Genomic DNA, 6,317 nt, shown 5'->3' with positions numbered 1-6,317 from the left:
AGTCGTCAAAGGCGCCACGATTTGCTGTGCAGAGTTGCGTCCCTTGGACACGCCAGAAACTTATGATTGTGGGTTCGAATCACGGTTCGCCCCAATTATCAATAATGTTTCTAGGTTTGTCAGCACCATACCCGTGCTTGTGGGTTTCACCGAAGTGCTAAACGTCTGAGACGTGATATTACTGGAATACTGTTAAAAGCGGCGGTAAACCCAACTCACTCACTAATCATATCATTTTCAGCCACTGGGTGATGAAATTCAACATCAAACTGATTGGATTTCGTTATCATGGTGACATATGTGGACAGATTTTCCGATCAATTTGTAAAATGACATATTTAGCTGTTTTTTGAATTGCCAAAGTGACATTTTCAATCATTTTACACATTTGAAGTAAGAGATATATATATCAAATAAAACCTGTATGTCTAACAATGTGTTACCGAATTGTACACTGCTCTGTGTCTATGTATAGCTGGAATATTCTGAGTGTAGCGTTAAACAAACAAATAATGTTTTGTATAAATATAGACGTATTTTGTTTTTCGAGTTTTCCGTATCTCTTAAACATTTCCCTTAAACCCACATACGTGTAGAGGCAATGAAGCTGAACAGTCGAGTGTCCTGAACTGTCCTGAACAAGAAAACACGATATTGAAGCGAAAGCGAAAGCGAAGATTGCGTATTTCAATTAAAAAAATACTTCCTGCGAAATATTTCCGGCATGACGGGCTGGTCAAAAAGTTTCACTCCACGTGAACAGGACTTCAAAGTTTGGTATATAAAGTATTGAGTGGATGTATCTGTTTGCTCTGTCAGCTGTCATGAGTTGCATAATTGAAGGGAAGTAATTCTTCCAGGAAGAAGCTGGTTTCAGTTATACGTGAGTGAGTGAGTATGGTTTTACGCCGCTTTTAGCAATATTCCAGCAATATCACGGCGGGGAACACCAGAAATGGGCTTCACACATTGTACCCATGTCGGGAATCGAACCCGGGTCTTCGGCGTGTCGAGCGAACGCTTTAACCACTAGGCTACCCGACCGCCCCTCAGTTATACGGAAATTCGTGAAATGACGTATATATGTCCGTATAAACGAGGCACGACTGTACAATACTTAAAGTCCGTTTGTGTTACCTTGTAGAGGCCATTAAAGCAGATTTAGGTGGATATCTTCAAGGACCACGGCCATTGGCGGGTAATGACAACAACGTATGGCTGAAGCACATAGGACGTATATGGACAGATAATATTGAGTGAGTGAGTTAAAATTTAACGTCACATCGGCAGTATTTCAGCCATATCGTGACGAGGACATATTATATGCCGGACAGTGTGGGGTTGTTGTTGTAACGTCTGCGGCATGGTATCTCAGTGAGCTAGCACTATAAATCGGCATCAGTCCGGACTATTACAAGCAGCCACACACACACGTGCATGCACGTCGCTATATTAGCGCAATAGTCTTGGACGCGACGTTAAACCCAATTTCACCTCACCTCAAAAGATACTCTTCAGTTGACGGGGAATACGGGCTGCAATGGCAATCAAGACTCATTTGATCTAATATTGATCTGGAACAAAATGTTACCTTTATTGTCAGATGACGTGACAAAGTTCAACAATATTACCAATAACGTCAGATGACGATCCTCGGACGTGACAAAGTTCAACAATATTACCAATAACGTCAGATGACGGCCCTGGGACGTGACACAGGTCAACAATATAAACTAACGTCAGATGACGGCCCTGGGACGTGACACAGGTCAACAATATTACCACTAACGTCAGATGACGACCCTGGGACGTGACACAGGTCAACAATATTACCACTAACGTCAGATGACGACCCTGGGGAAGTGTCAAAGTTCAACAATATTACCACTAACGTCAGATGACGACCCTGGGGAAGTGTCAAAGTTCAACAATATTACCACTAACGTCAGATGACGACCCTGGGGAAGTGTCAAAGTTCAACAATATTACCATTAATTTCACAAGATCTGTTCCCGTAAGCGTAAGTGTGAGGATATGTTTGAACATCGTCAACAGGTACTAGAGTTGATCAACTGAAGCAGTGAAGCACTGTCACATGATGAAACATACTTCACCATACTTCAATTTTCCTGGTAATTTTATAATAATTTTGCATGTTTTTCACACTTAATTGAACGAAATGCACCAAATTTTGACATTTTGTTTTCCGGCCTGGATCCTTAGTGGAAAGGGGTCCGGAAGGCTTCCGGGAAACGGAACCCTCCCCCTTTTTCTGTTGGTCTATTCTTTCTCCTTCAAAACTCCACCCCACCCTCCCTAGAAAATAAAATGGTCGCTGACCATATGTCTCAGAACCAGATCACTTTATGCTTTCAAGCTAAAGCGCCGTGATGTAAATGAAAAACTGTTCAGATCGACGTTAAACACAAGTCATTTACTCACTCATTCTAGCTAATACTAGTCATCCCATGCTGAAAGTGCAACCAACGAAACCAAACGTGTCAACATAAACGCTTCCCTAATGTAACGGCATACTGTACTTTTCTTCATTAGCTTCTCGGACCAATGATTTTAGAAACATGCCAGTTCATCTAACATGCGATGGGTCTGGTCATGACACGCACATAACGGCCGTTAAACTGGTTCCACTGTTGGTACGCGACGCAAGCTTAGCGCTGTTAGAGTAAGTGTAGGTAGACGGGCCCAGTCTTAACGACAGTCTCGTCTACCCGAGGGGGGTCATGTTTCTAAACAGCCGTCAGAGACTGCCGTTAGATCCGTCTCCTGTGTATTGAAAGAAAAGACACACACGTCGTAATTCAAGTCAAGGATCGATTGGTAAGTAAATTGATGTATGTGATTAAGACGTTTGCGGGGGCTATTAATACTGCTCGAATGTTAACTGTTAACCGGAGAAACTTTGAGACAAAGAAGGATCGGTTTATTCCCGCCATGCCCACACATAAATGTTTATTCATTGCCAATATTGTCACAAGCATGGGGATCTTGGCAAGGATTGTCAAGACTACATAAGCCGTAGTCCGGCACCGATATATCAAAACTGAGATATTTCAAACATAAATTTCAAAGGATAGACATTTTCTTTCCGAATTATTATTTAGTTTAACATTTAGTGAAATCATCAATCAAAACACACCATTTATACATAATAGCACTCAGGGAAAGAACCCCAAATACCGAATAAATGGTATATAGAATATTGTAAATGTACATTTTTCTTTTTTTATAACAACATTTACGTTTACAAGCCAATGTAATATGACGTAGTGTCATGATAATGCTGGATGGTTGTGTGGTCATGCTGGAGCTGGCGGTGGACGGTCTGCATGGCCTTATCAAGCCATATGTCTTCTTCTTGGGTGGCAGGCATTCAGCTGCATGACCAGGATATCTGTTGTATGCTGCTTACCTTTAATCATGTCTGTAAATGTGTCACATAGACAGGAAAGACACTGATCTTTGGAGTGTCCAAGCGCGAACCCAAAGGTTGTTGAACCAAGTTAAGTGACAAGGTCGCTTGCTGTACAACCTGATGTTGAGCACGTCAACGTAGAAACTGCCTACGCGCCTATTCTTGATCACCTTCCCGGGGCAGGGGAGTTAGTTGACTTTTAAAGTCCAGTTTCCACCCTTGCCGAACTAGGCTAGAATTTCTAGGCTCGATTTTAGGGCTACTAGTGGCTATTACGAGTTAAGTCCCTTCTATGTCATATAACTGACCAATCAGATTACACGTCTCATATCTCTTGCACTTGCTTGGCGGCGCTCAGTAAAAGGCAATTTAATCGATTGTAAAGATCTGTAGTGTTTATAACATGTGTTTTACCTCCCGAAGTGCATCAAATCACGCGATCGCCTTAATTAAAAACATGAAAATCCAGTTGATGGTAATCAAGCTCTGCAAATCACGCAATGGGACAAATTAAGGGCGGTAGTTGGCAGCAGCCATGTTGCTTATGAACCGGGTGTCGATTTCGTGACGGGACTCGTTAGTCCATGGGGGGCATCATGTCCCTTAAATTGCACATATCATTATTTCAAAACGCGCACTGACAATGATTGAGAACAACACACACACTATATATGCAGTAAAAACTACGTTTACTACGAACACGCTTATATCGAACTGACGGATATAACGAACTCTTTTTGGTCCCGTCCGTTTGCTGTATATATGCTTATACCGAACTACGGTTATATAGGGTGTGTGGGTGTAGGTGGGTGTGAGCATGTCATACGAACAAGCCACATGTCCTTGTTCAAGAATCAAGAATACAATGCAAGCTCTCAAACAACAGATTCTGGTGTGGATATGCTGGGACACGATATTGACATATGACCTATAAGGGGCGGACCATTTGATATTTAGGGGCTGAGATTTTCTTTATGCCACGTTTCAAATTCAACCTATGGAAAGAATGTTAAAATGTTCACTAAAACATAATAACTGTACAGATGTAGGTTTTTTGTTTGTTTGTTGTTTTACGCCGCACAACGCTATGCAATTCTGATGATGAAACACTTGCTGTAGACACTTTCTAACTAACTAAGGGCAGATTCCATATTGAGTTCTGGAACAAACGTAATGATATGTTTGTTTATTTGTTTGTTTGTTGTTTAACGTCACACTCACCAATATTCCAGCTATATGACGGCGGTCTGTAAATAATCGAATCTGGACCAGACAAACCAGTGACTGACATCATGAGCATCGACTACGCAATTGGGGTACAGATTTTGGTGATTTTAAAACCGAACGTTGAAAAAAAGTAGTATAATAAAGCATATTTATATGTTTATATGATGAAAAGATCATACGAGGTTTCACTTTACATCTATAGATAGAGCTGGGGATTAAGGGTCCTGCCCGGTGCGGCAGGGGGGGGGGGGGGGGGGGGGGGGGGGTGGTAAGAGGGGATACCCTGAATGTTTGCTGTATACATTAAACAGAAAAAGGAGACAGAATTTCTGTGAACTTTGCTGAAACAAATAGGTATTTTGGTTAAATGAAGCATTAAAGAAACCTTTTGAAGTGGTTTGCACTAGAACCATGCCCCCGAACGTCGCGGAGGTTTGGTCCTTAAAAGAGCTTTAAACGTAGCACTCATAGAAACTGGTGACGCCAGACCCATAAGGCTCCCTTTATATAAGCCAAACGCAGCCATTAGGAAAGAATATTCAAGACAGGTGCAAGAAATGTTGGAAGCTAATATCATTCAGCCCAGTTCCTCTGAATGGCACTCTCCTGTTGTCATGGTAAAATGAGATAGCTCTTACCGCTTTGCTGTAGACTATGGACGCCTCAATGCAGTTACCAAGCCTATATTTTCCCCTCTACTATGTCGTTGATGGCATATATAGGCGACAGTTATGCACACATTTTTAGAGTCCTTCATTGTGCTAGTGTCTTTTGGCAAATACCACCCCTTCAAGATACAAAACACAAGTCGGTCTTGATTACACCCGATCGTGTTTTTCAATCGAATAGCCTCCCTTTCGGCATTTGCGAAAACCATTTCAGGCACTAAAAGAAATTAATTGGCTTTGCATAAAAACATATGTAGGCAGGACTCGCTCTAAAACCAAGCAAATGTAAATTCGCGACAAAAGCTGACTATGCTTGTCGTAAAAGGTGACTAACAGGATCGGGTGGTCAGGCTCGCTGACTTGGTTGATGCATGTCATCGATCCCAATTACGTGGATCGATCCTCATGATGTCAATCACTGGATTGTCTGGTCCAGACTCGATTATTTACAAACCGACGTCATATAGATGGAATATTGCTGAGTGCGGCGTTAAACAACAAACAAACAAAAAAACAAAGTCACCTACCTAGGGAAAATTTTCAGTAAAAGTGGCATCCATGTCGATCCTTCAAAAATAGATTCAGTCAAACAGATCCCACTCCCTAAAAATGTCCATGACATGCGTTATTTCTTAGGCAAATTTGTAGCAAACCTTCCTGGCATCGCCTCCCCTCTTTACAACCTTCTGATAAAGGACAGGTCTTTAGAATGGTTCAACAATTGCAAACAGGAAATAGAAAAGCTAAAGCAATTCCTTACAACAGCCCCCATCCTTGCATATACCGACCAAAACAAACCCTTCATCCTCACAACCGATGCATCTCAATATGCAATCGGGTACATTTTAGACCAACTTGATTCTCTTGGCAAAACCTAATATTGAAAATTCATGTCTTTTGACAAAAGCATCAGTCTCGTCCTTGACATCTTTTGCTCATCAGTTTAGGTTATCGCAATAAACTATTTTTATATATATTATGTTTATGTT

Source organism: Haliotis cracherodii, unplaced genomic scaffold (genome assembly GCF_022045235.1).
Source record: "Haliotis cracherodii isolate W230 unplaced genomic scaffold, xgHalCrac1.p SCAF_4, whole genome shotgun sequence".
Lineage (NCBI taxonomy): Eukaryota > Metazoa > Mollusca > Gastropoda > Lepetellida > Haliotidae > Haliotis > Haliotis cracherodii.
Note: the sequence above shows the minus strand (reverse complement) of the source record.